The following is an 18592-nucleotide window of genomic DNA, read 5'->3' on the forward strand; positions in this document are numbered from 1 at the left end:
CAAATAAAGTATGAAAAAGTCTTGGGCCAGAGAGTTTTCTGTGGGAGACAATGAAAACATTCTCATTCTGAATACACTTTGAAGATAGAACCAACAGGATTTACTCACAAATGGTTTGTGAGGCGTGGGATAAAGAGGTGATTTAAAGATGGCACAAGGTTTTTGCCCTTCCAAAACGCTGAGTGATGACATGGAGAAGATTCCCGAAGGAGCAAGCTGTGGGGAAATAGCTCAGTTCTAAACATTAAACACAAAAAGAGAGAACACAGAGGGAGAAGAGATTGAGGGTCATGAGATGAATTCAGCAGAATTCAGCAAAGAAAATCAATCACCTCCCCCATTCGTGGTTAAACTTTTTTAAAGCACTGTCCTCACCCAGAGCTCTCTTTCCCTCATCTTCCATTCCATCCTCAACTGAAGATGGTCCAGGTACACCTAGCTTCGCCACTCCCTGCTGTGTTCCTTGTTGGAATCACATGGACCTTGATGACATTAACCACAGTAAGAGAGTTTCTGCAGTTTTTTCTATTTAACTTCTATAAAATCTCAAGAATGATGACCTGGCTCTTGTAATGTTCTTTTCCCGTGAGTTCTTTGACACAACCCCCTCTTGGTCTCCTTCTCCTCTTTACTTTGGATGCCCAGCCTCTCTCTCCTTGGCAGGCACACCTTCCTTTACTCAGTAACTAAAGTGTCAGCCTTCGCCCCTTTTCTATCTCTTTTTTTTTTTTTTCACTCTCCTTCGGTGATCTCATCTACAACCACAGGATCACAAGCCCCGTCACGGATTTCATCCTTCCCCCAGTCGTGTCCTTGTACATCACCTGCCCACTTGCTGTGTCCTTTTGGACATGGAGGGGCATCTCAAGTACAATATGTTTTGAACCAAATCAACTTCCTTCCCCAGATTCTGCCTGATATTCTGCTATTGGGTGTAGAAGAATACATAAAAAAAAAATTATCCAGGATATTTTCCTTCTAGTCTCTCTCCATATATAATCCCTCATTAATCCGATGATTCGACTTTGAAAAGAGCACTTGAATCTGTCCACTTTTTCTCCATCCAATCCCACCTCTTCTAACCTACCATCACGTCCTGCCAGGCCTCCTGTGGTCCCCCCTCTCCTGGCCACCCAGCCTGCATCAGCACCACCTTCTCCCCCATTCACCCTGCATCCCACCTTCCCATTCCAAGCATTTTAGCAACGCTCTTATTACAGATAGAATTTTATACGTATTTGTGTGATTATTTGATTAATGTGTGTTTCTACCACTACATTAAGGATTTTGTGTACACACAATTGAGTCCACTGTTCAATAAAAATGAAAATGAATAGGCAAACATTTTTACATGTTCTGAGCATCAATTTTCTAAGCCACAATTCCAAATATTAATATATTTCCTACCTATTTCTCAGAGTTGTGTTTTCAATGAGGTAACTAAGTACAAAGACTGCTTTCTTTATTAATCTAAGTTTTTCTCGATACTTTAATTTTTAGGATTCGTAATCATAACTACTATTCATTTGGAACCTTACATACTTAGGCTTTTTGCTTGCAACTTCAAAAGGTAGGTTTCAAATCCTTAGAATATTTAAATGAGGTAGGCTTTTCCTTCCCTTGTGACAGATAAGGAAACTGAGACTCAAACAAATGATATTCTCAAGGTCATATGGCTTCTACCTGGCAAAGTCAAGACACAAACCCAGGTCTTCCTGATTTCATAGCTTCTCTTTATTTCATTATACAGGGTGTCTTTTCATCTTGAAAAGCCATGTAGACATGTAATGAATAACAAAAGCCTGTGTATCTGCTAAGCCGGATCAAGCCCATGGTCAGTTCAGTAACCTCTCCTGGTTAGATAAAGGAAGAAGAAGCCTGGTAGATGCTACCTTAGTGACAACCTCAGGTATGTCTAGGTGTGTCCTGATAACAGTAAACTCACTTTACTACCCTTGCTGGTCAGCTGTTCTGGCAAAAACACGGATCATGACACAGAAGACAAAGAACATGGAAAAGCATACATGTCAAACATAGGTAGAGCTTATGTATTAAAATTTTAACATAATATGTTAATATATAATGGCGTGCCGTATGAATTTTGGGACTCTGTAATATATAAATACAAACGACGGGAGGCCACGCTGTGCTAGACTCACCATGTGGAGTGAGTCTTGCGAAAACTCCTGAATGGTGGGTAAAGATTTGGAAACAGACAGGAAAGTTAAGTAGAGGAAGCAGGTCCCAGCAAAATATCGACGATGCAATCCCAATCCCAATAGCTCAAACATCTTTTAAAGATATACTTCCTTTACTATCTTTTTTTTTGCGGGGGGCGGGGTACGCGGGCCTCTCACTGTTGTGGCCTCTCCCGCTGCGGAGCACAGGCTCCGGACGCGCAGGCTCAGCGGCCATGGCTCACGGGCCCAGCTGCTCCGCGGCATGTGGGATCTTCCCGGACCGGGGCACGAACCCGTGTCCCCTGCATCGGTAGGCGGACTCTCAACCACTGCGCCACCAGGGAAGCCCCCTGTACTATCTTATTTACATGTAAAAGGGACCTTCTAAATCTTTTTGCAAGTTCGCAGTATCCATCTGTGTTTGTGTATTTCACGGAGACCGCACTTAACTGCAATTAAATCACCATTCTCCACATTTTATCACATTTTCTGAAAAATTAAATTATATTCACCTTTTATGTGAAAGTACCCCCAAAAGTTTGTTCTTGATTTTGCTTTTTTGTGTTTTTCTTTCTTTATCTCTACCAAAGATCAGACAACGTGGCATGGGGGAGTGGGGGAAGGCGGCCAGGGGAGTGGAACTACTCACAAGCATAAAAAGAAAATCATCATTTAAGGAACCCTGTCGTGAATCTTTTTGTACCATTGATAATTGAGCTCTAAACTATCTCTGCCTCTGGAGTTGAAATTGCCTTTTATGGCTTTGCTTTATCTCTCAACATGGAAAGTACCATGTCTATATGTGTCTTATGCAGACAAATATAGGAACGGTACTTAGCAAAATGGGATGATCGTAACGAGAGAGAACGACAGAAACAAGCAAAAGTTTGCACTCTTCTTTGCAAGCAAGAGGTTGTAAATTATTTTTTAAGTGTACTTGTCCTTCACACACGTGCAGATGACAACAGCACTAGCTGGGGTCTCAGAGGTTTTCGATGTCCAGACACAGCCCTAGTGGCTCCATCGTTCTACTCTAAGTTCAAATTTATTTCAATTATTTTGGAATTAGTGCAAATGAACACCAGATGCAGCTTCTTGTTTCTCGATCTCTCCGGACTATAAACTGAAGGTAAAGATGAAGGAGGACTCTCCGTGGAACACCCACGTGAGGGCACAAGGCCCCTCCCCCCAGCCTTCTAAACATCTGTTCTTTCTCTACTTACTTTGGTCACGATATATTCATGCATTTGAGTGCTGTATGTTATTTGAACACAAAATGTACTCCAGAGAATTGTTTTAAATAGATGATTTGGATACGGATTTCGATTCCCGGCTGGCATGTGATCAGAGTAGTGATGGTACCAGGAAATGCTTATGAGAGGTAGCACGGGGTGTGCCCTTGGACTGGCGGAATATCAGTGCCTGAGGAAGAGTGTGCAGCAGAGCTAACTTGGACGTTTTTGTCCTTTGTAGGAATTCGACTGGAACTTACATGTTATATTTAAGTGGAATAATTGATGCACTGTGCAAAACGTCCTCTTAACCTATTTTATCACTGAATCCAAATGGTTAAACACATTAGAAAATTAAGAATCAGATTCAATTTTATGATCTATCCGCTCACAAATTACATACAGTATATAAAAATGGGTATTAGTATTTAAATATATACATAAACACATACATATACATATATATAGGTCTGTTTATAAATTTTCATAGCACTTCACTTAATTGTATAGAATAATTTACCTAAGAGTCATGTAAGTTATACATGTGTTTGTGTGTTAACACATACATATATTTAAACCTAGTAAACCTAGTAAATAAAACCTAGTAAATAAAAAATGTGGCATTTCAAAGCTATAGAGAAGTCTTATTTGAAAAATTATGTTGGCACTACTGGTAAGTTATTAAGAAAGAAACCTTACACCTAAACTAAAACAAAATCTGTGCTTATTGATATTTTATGAAAAAAAATTAAAGGAAAAAAATGGCACATACATTATAGATGAATAATCTATATCATGTAACAAAGGTATTTCTATGCATAAACGTAAAATCAGAAATCATAAAGAAAAAAATATTAGATTTAACCACATGAACATTAAGACTTTTCTTATGGAAACTACTTCTAAATTTTCTTAAAATCATAAAGTGTAAAAGAACAAAATTTTGCAAGAAAAAGTGTGTCTTATTTATGATATACAGTAGGTTAATAACCCTATTATATTAAATTTATCATAGGGGCTTCCCCGGTGGCGCACTGGTTGGGAGTCTGCCTGCCGATGCAGGGGACACGGGTTCGTGCCCCGGTCCGGGAAGATCCCACATGCCGCGGAGCGGCTGGGCTCGTGAGCCATGGCCGCTGAGCCTGCGCATCCGGAACCTGTGCTCCGCAACAGGAGAGGCCACAGCGGTGCGAGCCCCGCGTACCGCAAAAAAAAAAAAAAAAAAAATTATCATAATATAAAAAATGAATAGTTATCCCAGTACAAAAATGAGAAATTCATATTTAAAAGCAACTCAAGACACAAAAAGTGAATGAACAGAAAAGCCATTTTTCAAATGAAAAGACAAAATAGTGAAAACAAAGAGCTACCAACTTTTCACTTATTCAAGTGGTAAAATTTTAGTCAAGATGATAAGATGTGTTATGAAAGAGTAGTGGGGAATATAACTGATTCAACATTTTTGGAGACAATTGAGTAACGTGTAAATATTTGCAATATTCATACATTATGGCTGATGAATAAATTGAAATTAGAGGAAGAAAGCTAAGAAAATAATGTCAATTAATCAAAGACGTACATAAAAGCATTGCTTATGATGGTAAAGTTTCTTAAATAATCTATACAGTCTACAATGAAGCTTAGTTAAATAAGCATGAAATGCCATAACATAGGATACTGAGTAGCTAGGAAAATAATGATTTACATCTATCTACTCATAATATATTCTATACACAGAGATATATATATTTTGTGGGTCTAATGACTGGAAAAATACCTATGACATATTGCTCAGTAAAAAAGTCAGTGTACAAACCTAACTCACAGCAGAATCTCATTTTAGGCAAATAATTAGATATAGACGGTCAGTCATGTAGATCGTGATGTCGATATAGATTTGGATGTAGATAAAGGCATAGATATAGATGCAGATGTAAATATATATGTACAGATATATTTGTGTGCAACTGTATGTATGCATATACATTTTCAGATGAAAACTCTCAAATTATTAATAATGCTATTGAAACAGCAATTTGAGCATGCTTGTCTCCTATTTGATGAATTTGCCTTTTTTCTTTTCAATGAATGTAAATATATGAAACCTCAAATTATTTTATAAAGTTTTTTAATTTCGATTTTTTCCAATCAAAACATTCTAAAGGTGCAGTCAAAAATACACACAAGGGCTTCCCTGGTGGCGCAGTGGTTGAGAGTCCGCCTGCCGATGCAGGGGACACGAGTTCATGCCCCGGTCCGGGAAGATCCCACATGCCGCGGAGCGGCTGAGCCCATGAGCCGTGGCCGCTGAGCCTGCGCGTCCGGAGCCTGTGCTCCGCAGCGGGAGGGGCCACAACAGTGAGAGGCCCGCGTACCGCAAAACAAACAAACAAAAAAATACACACAAAATTGGAAATGTTTAAGTCAGTTCCCTATAAAAAGATACAAATAAGCATTTTTCCCTCAAAGACAACAAAATAGCCATGTATCAACAAGGACCCTACGATACCAAGATAGTCCTGAATCTAAAAGACTAATTCTAAATATATCTGTCTCCTCTAGTTCACTCTAAGCAACCTGAGATATTTTAATGCATATAGTACTTAAGTCTAGCTGGATTTACTTTATGAGTTACCTATGTACATATCATATCAGTAAATTAAGTGCTGGCCTCATATTTAATTTTTCTGTAATCCCTTAATATTATCATATGTAAAACTCGACATTTTCATAAATGACAGAGATATCACGTGAGGGCATTTTAGAATATACCTTAAAATGGGACAGAAATGAATAATGGGAAAAATATGAATAGAAAATGTAGAGCAATACTTTGAATAGTTGGTGGCCTGGTTTATAAGAAGCGTGCTATTTGTCTCATATGTCTTGCAATTAATCTTGGTGACAGTACAGATATGGTGATTTCCTGCAGTAGTAAATTTTCCCCAAATTTTACTTGACATCTAAGTTAATGTGATGTTTTGTCTTAATAAATTCATATCTTTCCTTTGTTTCATTTGTAGTTTTGTCAACACAATGCAGTGCACCTATTACCATTATTAAATTGAAAGAATGGGGCTTCCCTGATGGCGCCGTGGTTGAGGGTCTGCCTGCCCATGCAGGGGACACGGGTTCGTGCCCCGGTCAGAGAGGATCCCACATGCCGCGGGGCGGTTGGGCCTGTGAGCCATGGCCACTGAGCCTGCGCGTCCGGAGCCTGTGCTCCGCAACGGGAGAGGCCACAGCAGGGAGAGGCCCGCGTACCGCAAAAAAAAAAAAAAAAAAAAAAGAGTACAGCATCTTTACACCCCTGATGGGTTAGACGTAGAACTCATGCTATTTTCTAATTATGCAGATTGTGTTCTGTGAAAAGAGAGGCTGAATAGACCAGCAGCAATAAAGTGGCATTAGCTATCAATGTTTAATATGTGGCAGAGGCTAATTTAGCACACGAAAGCCACCTGAGCAACATAAATTCTTAATAACGAAGCCTTCCTTGGGCATCTAGGTCAATTCCCAAAATGGTGGTGCTATCAGGGGAAAAACACACAACCTGGTGCATGTCACTTACAAAGGACCATTTTCTCCCAAAGGAATTTTGTTCTCTGCCAAACGTGCTCCTCTGGAAAAGAGCTAGACAATTAATTAAGCCAGAGTCAATGATCTGTATAAATAAACAAAATAGCTTTATGTAATATACCATAATTTAAATATCTTAGAAATTTAAGAACACACAATGTATTTTTAAAGTATACATTACTCACCAAGATAAAGAATAGTTCAGGGATAATTAGCTTGCTCAGTCCTATGTCTTCCATATTGTTCCGTATGATTCCCCACTGGTCCAACAGTGAGCACTCCTCTCTCTGTTTATCTTTGGCTCTGTTTCTCTCTGTCTCTCTCTCCCTCACTCTGACTCTCTCTCTCATCTCTGGCAGTGTATTAGAGCAAAAGGGAGATAAAAGTGCCACTCTGACTGTTGTGGAAGCTACAGGCAAACTTTACCAGAACATCTTTCTTTCTTAAGTAAGATACAAGTTAGGCTTGGAAAGGTCTTTGTAAAAAAAAAGAAAAAGAAAAAGAAAAAGGAAATACAAATAACTTAAAGTAGATTCCATAGCATTCAAGTAAAGCGGAAATATCAGAATTTAGTTGGATGAGAAGCTTTTAAATTATTTGAAATGCTTACTTAAAGGTCACAGTAAGAGATAAGCAAAAAGAGGATGAATACAGGATTTTCTAAATATGAACATGTTAGAAATCAAATATGGTGTTTTAAAAGTAACAATGTTGGGAAAGGGGGTGGGGGAGGGATGGATTGGTAGTTTGGGATTATCAGATACAAAGCACTATATATAACATAGATAAACAACAAGGTCCTACTGTACAGCACAGGGATATTCAATATCTTGTGATTAAACCATAAAAAAACCCCAATATCATCACATAATACTTTTAAGATGCAAAAGCTAATTGAACTTCTTATAATAAGTGACAGTAAAAAATAGAAAACATGCAGGACTGTCTATAATATGATCATTATTCTATAATATGTACAAAATGTTTTAAAAGTACAGTCGTCCCTAGGTATCCACTGGGCATGGGTTCCAGGATCACCTATGGACACCAAAATCCAAGAATACTCAAGTCCTTTATATAAAATGGTGTAGTATTTGCATATAACGTACACACATCCTCCAGTACACTTTAAATCATCTCCAGATTACTTATAATACCTGATGCAATGTAAATGCTATGTAAATAGTTGTACATAGAATGTAAACACTGTGTAAATAGCTCCTGGCCACAACAAATTCAAGGTTTGCTTTCTGGAACTTTCTGGATTTTTTTTCTCGAATATTTCATTGGATCTGTGGATGCAGAACCCACAGATATGGAGGGCTGACTACGGTGTATTATTAGATAATAACCATTAAAATAGAAAAGAAAGTTCTTGAAGGTGACAGAGCATGTTTAAGGAGTCAGCATTTATGCAAAGGAAAACTCCTTCCCAACCTCTCATCACAGAAAGTCTTCTAGGTAAACCTGATCTTAAGAAATAGCTTCTCCCTCGGTGCACTTGTCACAATTACAATTGTAGTCTTTACCATTTGAAAAAAAAAAAAGTTATTTGCTTAATTTAAGCCTTGTCTTCTGTGCTGCCTTGAACACTTTGTAAGACAAGTAGGAGCAGTGAGCAGTGTCTGTTTTTTCAGGGCACTCTCCCTGGGGCATTGAGGGCATGACTCAAATTTTCTAAACCTAGGTATCCCCAAAGTTATAGACTGCCTGTCATTAATCTTTTCAAAAAACAAAACAAAACAAAAGCAAAAAACTTCCTAGCTTTTAAAGTATGAACATGACGATGTTCACAATTTAAAGCGGACCCACTGACAAAGACAAACATGCATAACAGAAATCCACTTGTGACATGGTGACATGAGCTGTCACTGAACTGGCTCAAACTAACCAGACAAATGTTTTGTTTGTTTCTTTGGGACTAATTCCTGTCCTAAACATGAGGTTTTATACACGTTACCAGTTAATGGAACCTCTTTTTGACAGAGGTCTTACATATTTGGTTCCAATAGTCAGTGACACCTAATTTTTTTCAGTGGTAGATTGGGATGGAGATTATAGAATTAGGAATGCACATTCTTAAGGAAGTTACATATGTATTGTTTAAAATGTACTATATAGTTAATTGCCGACAAACATCTCACTTAAAGGAAAAGTATGAAAATATTGAAGGTCGATTCCTAAAATGTATATAGTATGTGACAACTTAGAAACCATAATATCCATGAGCTGGACGTTATAACATCTGTTATAACATCTGTTGTATAGGTGAGACAGCAAGCAGAGGCCGGGACAAGTCAAGGGCCTCGCTCACCTAAGGAATGAAAACTTGAGACGTTGCACCTGATCTTTTGATGTTAAGATCAATGCTCTTCCAATTATACCAAAATTGAAACATATTAACATTAACATGAGGTGTTGATTCATTGGCAACTGCTCCAACCAACAGTCTCCATCTGTCCTTAGCTGTTAACATCTGATCAGAGTGCTCATCCCTCAGCTACAACTTTACACCTCTTTTAAAGCCCTTTGTAGTCTAGAACCATGCTGCTTCTCACCCATTTCCAGCTCTGCTGCTATGCTCTACCTCAGGTGATAGATTATCTGCACTTAAATTTTAGTTCCTTAATTAATTACTGCTGCCTCTGAATGGCTAGCCCATGGCAGAATTAATCACAATTCCTCCACCTTTGTTTATTTTCCCAGGTGAAACTCTAGAGGGAAAGAAGGATCTAGAGTTATCTCTTCCCCCTGATGACCCATGGATGCTTTATAGGCAATCAAAATCATAGCAGCCAGTTGTGACCTCCAAAAGGTACCCTACCCTTCCGTAGCTTAAAGAAACCTGAATAATGTTTCTCTTTCACCATTTCCATTTCTTTATTTTTTGGCACTATCCCAGCCATAGTTTCTCTTGATCAATCAGCAAATATTTATTCAATGTTTGTTCTGAGTCTGGTACTGTTCTCAGTCCTGTAGTTGTATCAATGAATCGAAAAATAAACACATTGCCACAAAGAACTTAGTATCAACATCGTTTCAAGGGCTCCTTAGTGATACAATGAAGATGTAACAGGAGGGTATGGTAGAGAATGTCTGTGAATCTCTTTTTGGTAGGGAAGCCCTCTTTGAAAAGATGGTATTTGAGTGTCCGCTTCAAGATGAAGGGTAAATAGCTTTGTGAAAATCTGAGGAAAGAGGGCTTCGAGCGGGAAGGAAGAGCAGGTAGTGTGTTGCTGAGACAGGAATCCTTAGTTATGTCAAAGAATTGTATTTGGTGAAACAAAGGCTAGAGGAGACCCCGTGATATCTAAGAGGCAGGAATGAGATCAAGTAGGGCGTCACAGGCCAGAGAAAAATCTTATTTTGCCACGTGAACTGGGAAGTAGAAGAGTGACAAGATTTTATGTAAGGAGGAAAAGAAAACCCTCTGTGCTTGCTGTTTAAAAAATCAACCATATAGGGGAAAGAACAGAGAAAAGCAAATCAGGCTACTGGTAGTCAATAAATTATGGTGGCTTGGACTACTGGCAGAAATGTTGAGACGTGTCTGGGTGTGGAGTATGTGTCAGCGATAAAGCTGACAGTGCTTCCTCAGTGGTGCCTTGCTGTGGACTGAACTGTGTCCCCTCCCCCACCAAATGCATATTTTGAAACCCTAACCCCCCATGTGAGGGTTTTAGGGGGTGGGGATTTGGTCTAGATGGATTCATGAGGGTGGGGTCCTCATGATGGGATTAGTGCCCTAATAATAGGAGGAAGACACAGAGATCACTCTGTCTCTCGACACACTGATCCAGGAATGGCCATGTGAGCACACAGCAAGGAAGAGGGCTCTCACCTGAACATGACCGTGTTGGCACCCTCATCTCAGAATCCCAGCCTCTGAACTGTGAGAAGATAAATTTCCATTGTTTAAGTCACCCAGTCTATGGTATTCTGTTATGGCAGCCCAAGCTCAGATGGATGTGTAAGAACGAGGGGTGGGCAGTGCTTATAAAGTGGATCTGAATAGTTTTATGGTGTCCTAGAAGTCTAAGATGCTTTCCAGATACGCAAGTGGAGATGGCAAGGAATCAGTTATATTTTACAAATACGGAGTTCAGGGGACCTGTTATTTGAGGACATAATTTTGAGAATCACCAGTGTACAGAATACATGAAAGTTGTGAAACTGGATGCATCACTAAGGAAAAAACTTAGAGGAAGGAAAATAAAAGAGAAAAAAAGAGAAGAAAAAAAGAAAAAGAAAATATGAGGACCAAATCCTTAGTCACTACAAAATTAAAGATTCAGTAGAAAACGGACCAAAGAAGAGAACTGAGGAAAAGTAACCAGTTGGATGGTAATGGACCCAGCCAAGTGTGGAATTATAGAAGTCCAGGGGGAAAAATTGCTTTTTAAGTATGGAGGAATGGTGGGATTCTTCATTCTGTCACAATGGTGATTTAGATTCCCTGAACAAACCATCTGCTACAACACTAAAAAATGCTGGCTAAAAGGAAAACACACACACACACACACACACACACACACACACAAACTAATAAACAGATAAGATCCTGAGTGCACAAAGGAACAATGACCAGACGATATATAAAAATAGAACTCTGATCCACAACCAGAAACAACCTGCCCAGGAAATCCCTCTTCTACAATAACCAGGCCAAGAAGCCAGTCTGGTCAGATTTGTAGGAAGCCAGACTGTCATCTCCAGTAACAGTCCAGGAAGCCAACCAATACCTTCTGCAACCATCAGCCCCAAATGGCCAGGACTTGGTTGACAGATGATAGACCCAATTACTGTTCCTGCTTCTAATTCAGGACCAAACAGAGAAAGCTAAACGTCCACCCTAACCAATCATACACCGCACGGTGCTTCTAGCTCGCTTGCCTTCAGCTTCCCTGTGCCCATGACCTCCAATCAGGCACACCTGAAGCCATCCCTTTCTCTACACTATAAAGCTTTCCCACTCCTCTGCCTGCTCTGGCGTCTCTACCAGAACCCAAGTGACGGTGGCTACTCCGTTGCTACAGCAAGCTCTGAATAAATAGTTTTTGCTTGTTCTCAGTTGGCTGGTCTTCATTTCTTTCCATACAGACAAATACTACCTTAAATGCATTGACTGGCTGGCCAGAAACAAGGAAAAAACAAAGTTATGGAACCCAGTGAGGTTAGTTGAACGCCGAATGAGCCATTTATCTAGGGAAAATTTTCCATAGCAATGACCTTGAGCCTGGCTTTTTTGTGACATCACGGAGTAGAGGGAAGATGGGGTAAGTTCCAGGAATCCTAATAGGATAATGTTTTAATAAAAAGGGTGCCCCCTGTCATTCATGTAGGGAGGGAATCATAAACTTACCTCCCAGATCTCAGCAAAGAACGTGCCCGTCTTTATGCTGGCGATGTCCAGGTGAAAGATGTGGAGGGACAGAGTATACCTGGAATGTATGTTGAAGTCTATTGAGGAGAGAGCTGCGCAACCCCGGCCTCCAATGACCCTTGTTCTCCCACTCCCACCTCATCCTTGGCGCCTGGATGACTCCATGTTTCCAAGCCCACCTACTGCTTGTTATCTCTAAGCTCTTGCATTTTGAAGACTCTTTTTTTTTTTTTACCGCAATCTTTACCCTCATTAAACAGGCTTCACCTCATTCTATCGGATCTGACGCTCTTGTTTCTAATGGATTCGTTTCAAAAGGAACAAAACAATCTAAGTACGTTTCTAAGATTCTGGGATCAATACATCCAGCTGAGCGCCTTGTATATGGCTCTTCTCATATATTTGGATACAACATACAATAATATCATTTTATAGTCCCCAGGATAAAGCACATATCAAACTTATTTTCCCATTGAATGTTTTTCAAAGACATTATCTGGGGGCTGGTGTTTTGAGTAATACACTTTTAAAAGTACATTTTGTCTTTTTGGAAGTCAGGGAATTAACAGAGATCTTCTTTACAATGGAATCATCTTCCACTCTTTAGTTCTTTTTTAAACCTATTTTTTCATCATTCTTTTATCTTGTTTTTAACCCCTTCCTGATTTCCAGTCTCTTTCCAATCAAGTAACCCAAAAAGTCCCCAATTCAAGTAAGTAACTATGGATAATAGTTTGATCTGAAAACACAGTTGCTAACTCATCTTTTGTTCCAGTCACAAAGCCTCCTTTCTGTAAATATGCAGAATATACACAGAATATTCTAGAGTCAGACTGTGCACCTGCAATTTTCCACATCCACAAACACTCTTGGCTGGATGGCCCTATATCTGGCATCTTCCTTTTCCCCCACACCACCTTATCTGAGATGCTGGAGAAGCAACCCATTGAGAATATAATTTCCATTTACGCTTTGCTATTATCTCCTTACTCAGCTGATTTTTCTTCAAAAGGCTTTCCATTACGTAACAAATATATATACATATACACATATGTGTGTGTGTGTGTGTGTGTGTGTGTATATATACCCCCTTCCTGCCCTTTTCCTCACACACAAAAACAGTTCAGAAAGCAAGTCTGTTTTCTGCTCTGTTCATGTTATATTCCAGCACCCAGAATTGTGTGTGGTGAAGACTAGATTTTCAACTTGTATTTGTGGAATGACTAAATCAGTCAAGGCAAATATCAAATCCCCAATGTGGGATTCTGTGGATGAGGTGTCGTAGTTATAGCACCATTCATGGCTTACTGGTCCTGCTGAAGGTAGACACTTGTTGCAGATATTATATATGGGAAATATATGACCAATACATATATGTACACTGCATATATTTATGATTAATTTGTTAAGTTTGAAGAATCTTTTATGCTGAGTAGGGGCTGAATGAATTTTAGTGCCACTAGTAACTGCGATTTTAAGAATTCTTCTTCAGCTTCAACGCTGATGGGATGTAGCTGATGTTAGTTCTCTCTCCTGACCTAGATTACAAACTACACAGACAAATGTGCATATTCAGGCTATAAGTCCAACTATCACTAAGGCTATTGGGGGACGTTTCTTCTCACATTTAAGCATCTTCAGTCTCTAGCCAGAAAGAATAATTTCTGCACAGTCTCTTGAGAGGGGCCATGAGTCCATCTGTGTGTGCTGCACAAATAAAAACCTGTCTGTGGCAACCAAACCAGACCTGACATTTGTGCAGGAGGAGACAAGGGAGCGATTGTCCCTGGCTGGTACTGCCAAGTGGGATGGATGGCCGAAGTCAGAGCAGGGATGCAGCTGCCAGGAAGTGTATGCAGCTTGCTAGAAGATGCTCTCCATAAAATACCAGTGGTAAGGAATAAGTTAGGAGCTCCTGGGAGGCCTCCACGTTCAATGCTAAAGCAATTTCATTCATTCCTTCACAAGAGGATTTTTTGGGGGAGGGGGGCTCCTCTTGGGTGTATTTTTAAATTTAATTTTCATTTTACATTAGAATATAGTTGATTTCCACTGTTGTGTTAGTTTCAAGTGGACAGCAAAGTGATTCAGTTATACGTATACATATACCCATTCTTTTTCAGATTCTTTTCCCATATACATTATTACAGTTCACTGAGTAGAGCTCCCTCCGCTAAACAATAGGTCCTTGTTGGTTATCTATTTTATACAGAGCAGTGTGTACATGTCAGTCCCAAACAACTAATTTGTCCCTCCCCCCATGCTTTCCCTTTGGTAACCATAAGTTTGTTTTCAAAGTCTGTGAGTCTGTTTCTGCTTTGTACGTACGCTCGTTTGCATCATTTATTTATATTCCACATACAAGTGATATCATATGATATTTATCCTTCTCCACAAAAGGATCTTTGCTAACTGCTCAGATGCAGTGGGAGCCACGGCTCTCGTGGAGATCATATTCGAAAGGAAACGGATCATGATTAAACACATCCCCATGGAAACCAACGATGACCCGTGAACAAGAATAACACATGATGGGATAAGGCGTGGCCAGAGGAAGAGAAGGCGGATTGAGCATTAGGTGGCGAAGTCCTTTCCCAGGAGGTGGTGGACATTCACGGGACTTGGGGGCTGCAAAGGAATGTTCTCATCTAGGGAGAGGCCCAAAGGCAGGGCCTAGTGTATGACGTTGTCTCTAACAGTAGAGAGAATATGTAATGGCTCAGTATGCTCTATAAGGCAGGCATTTGGACATAGAACTTGAGAGGGGGGTCTGAAATAATCTTAGACACTAGGAAGCAGATCATGTAGCAAAGTACGGTGTTTAGAATTCATTCTGTGACAGAGAGACTATGCTTGGAGTCTACGGAGCAGGGAAGCTGCCATAGTTAGTTAAACTCTTATACAGAGAATGGATAAACAACAAGGTCCTGCTGTAGCGCACAGAGAACTATAGTCAATATCCTATGATAAACCAGAATAGAAAAAAATATTAAAAAAAAATGTCTATATAAATGTATAACTGAATCATTTTGCTGTACAGCAGAAATTAACACAACATTGTAAATCAACTATACTTCAATTAAAAAAGGAAGCTACGGAGGAGCTTCAAGATGGCGGAAGAGTAAGACGCAGAGATCACCTTCCTCCCCACAGATACATCAGAAATACATCTACACGTGGAACAGCTCCTACAGAACACCTACTGAACACTGGCAGAAGACCTCAGACCTCCCAAAAGGCAAGAAACTCCCCACGTACCTGGGCAGGGCAAAAGAAAAAAGAATACAGAGACAAAACAATAGGGATGGTACCTGCACCAGTGGGAGGGAGCTGTGAAGGAGGAAAGGATTCCACACACTAGGAAGCCCCTTCGCGGGCGGAGACTGCGGGTGGCAGAGGGGGAAGCTTCGGAGCCGCAGAGGAGAACACAGCAACAGGGGTGCGGAGGGCAAAGCGGAGAGATTCCCGCACAGAGGATCAGGGCCGACCGGCACTCACCAGGCCGAGAGGCTTGTCTGCTCACCCGCAGGGGCGGGTGGGGCTGGGAGTTGAGGCTCGGGCTTCAGTCGGATCCCAGGGAGAGGACTGGGGTTGGCGGCGTGAACACAGCCTGCAGGGGGTTAGTGCCCCACGGCTGGCCAGGAGGGAGTCCGGGGAAAAGTCTGGACCTGCGGAAGCGGCAAGAGGCTTTTTCCTCCCTCTGTGTTTCCTGGTGCGTGAGGAGAGGGGATTAACAGCTCTGCTTCAAGGAGCTCCAGAGACGGGCGCGAGCCGCGGCTAACAGCACGGACCCCAGAGACGGGCATGAGACGCTAAGGCTGCTGCTGCCGCCACCAAGAAGCCTGTGTGCGAGCACAGGTCACTATCCACACCCCCCTTCTGGGGAGCCTGTGCAGCCCGCCACTGCCAGGGTCCCGGGATCCAGGGACAACTTCCCCGGGAGAACGCACGGCGCGCCTCAGGCTGGTGCAACGTCACGCCGGCCTCTGCCGCCTCAGGCCCACCCCACACTCTATGCCCCTCCCTCCCCCCGGGCCTGAGTGAGCCAGAGCCCCCGAATCAGCGGCTCCTTTAACCCTGTCCTGTGCGAGCAACGAACAGACGCCCTCCGGCGACCTACACGCAGAGGCGGGGCCAAATCCAAAGCTGAGCCCCGGGAGCTGTGCGAACAAAGAAGAGAAAGGGAAATCTCTCCCAGCAGCCTCAGGAGCAGCGGATTAAATCTCCACGATCAACTTGATGTACCTGCATCTGTGGAATACATGAATAGACAACCAATCATCCCAAATTGAGGAGGTGGACTTTGGGAGCAATGATATATATATTTTTTCCCCCTTTTTCTCTTTTTGTGACTGTGTATGTGTATGCTTCTGTGTGTGATTTTGTCTGTATAGCTTTGCTTTTACCATTTGTCCTAGGGTTATTATGTCTGTCCATTTTTTGTGTGTGTGTTTTTTTAAATTTTTTTTTCTTAATAATTTTTATTTTAATAACTTTTTTATTTTATCTTTTTCTTTCTTTCTTTCTTTTCTCCCTTTTATTCTGAGCTGTGTGGAGGACAGGCTCTTGGTGCTCCAGCCAGGTGTCAGGGCTTTGCCACTGAGGTGGGAGAGCAAAGTTCAGGACACTGGTCCACAAGAGACCTCCCAGCTCCACGTAATATCAAACGGCGAAAATCTCCTAGAGATCTCCATCTCAATACTAAGACCCAGCTCCACTCACCGACCAGCAAGCTACAGTGCAGGACACCCTATGCCAAACAACTAGCAAGACAGGAACACACCACCACCCATTAGCAGAGAGGCTGCCTAAAATCCTAATAAGGCCACAGACACCCCAAAACACACCATCAGACGTGGACCTGCTCACCAGAAAGACAAGATCCAGCCTCATCCACCAGAACACAGGCACCAGTCCCCTCCACTGGGAAGCCTACACCACCCATTGAAACAACCTTAGCCACTGGGGACAGACACCAAAAACAACGGAAACTACAAACCTGCAGCCTGCAAAATGCAGACCCCAAACACAGTAAAGTTAAGCAAAATGAGAAGACAGAGAAACACACAGCAGATGAAGGAGCAAGACAAAAACCCACCACAACTAACAAGTGAAGAGGAAATAGACAGTCTACTTGAAAAAGAAATCAGAATAAAGATAGTATAGATGATCCAAAATCTTGAAAATAGAATGGAGAAAATAAAAGAAACATTTAACAAGGACCTAGAAGAACTAAACAGTGATAAACAACACAATAAATGAAATTTAAAATTATCTAGAGGGGATCAATAGCAGAATAACTGAGGCAGAAGAACGGATAAGGGACCTGGAAGATAAAATACTAGAAATAACTACTGCAGAGCAGAATAAAACAAGAATGAAAACAACTGAGGACAGTCTCAGAGACCCCTGGGACAACATTAAATGCACCAACATTCAAATTATAGGGGTCCCAGAGAAGAAGAGAAAAAGAAAGGGACTGAGAAAATATTTGAAGAGATTACAGTTGAAAAATTCCCTAATATGGGAAAGGAAATAGTCAATCAACTCCAGGAAGCATAGAGATACACATACAGGATAAATCCAAGGAGAAGCACACCAAGACACATATTAATCAAATTATCAAAAATTAAATACAAAGAAAAAATATTAAAAGCAGTATGGGAAAAACAACAAATAACACATAAGGGAATCCCCATAAGGTTAACAGCTGATCTTTCAGCAGAAACTCTGCAAGCCAGAAGGGAATGGCAGGACATATTTAAAGTGATGAAGGAGAAAAACCTACAACCAACATTACTACCCAGCAAGGATCTCATTCAGATTTGATGGAGAAATTAAAACCTTCACAGACAAGCAAAAGCTAAGAGAATTCAGCACCACCAAACCAGCTTTAGGAACTTCTCTAGGCAGGAAACACAAGAGAAGGAAAAGACCTACAATAATAAACCCAAAACAATTAAGAAAATGGTGATAGAAACATACATATCGATAATAACCTTAAATGTAAATGGATTAAATGCTCCAACCAAAAGACATAGACTGGCTGAATGGATACAAAAACAAGACCTGTATCTATGCTGTCTACAAGAGACCCACTTCAGACCTAGGGACACATACAGACTGAAAGTGAGGGAATGAAAAAGATATTCCATGCAAATGGAAATCTAAAGAAACCTGGAGTAGCAATTCTCATATCAGACAAAATAGACTTTAAA

The 18592-nt window shown here is 40.9% G+C and overlaps 1 protein-coding gene across 1 annotated transcript in view; it reads right to left on the minus strand.

Moving 5' to 3' along the window:
• The window catches only part of GALNTL6 (polypeptide N-acetylgalactosaminyltransferase like 6), a 1148431-nt gene that overhangs the window by 902081 nt on the left and 227758 nt on the right, over positions 1-18592 (minus strand). The gene's annotated exons all lie outside the window — the stretch shown is intronic.

The sequence above is a fragment of the Aethalodelphis obliquidens genome, unplaced genomic scaffold (assembly GCF_003676395.1).
Source record: "Aethalodelphis obliquidens isolate GAN/ISIS:26980383/991018 unplaced genomic scaffold, ASM367639v1 scaffold61, whole genome shotgun sequence".
NCBI lineage: Eukaryota > Metazoa > Chordata > Mammalia > Artiodactyla > Delphinidae > Aethalodelphis > Aethalodelphis obliquidens.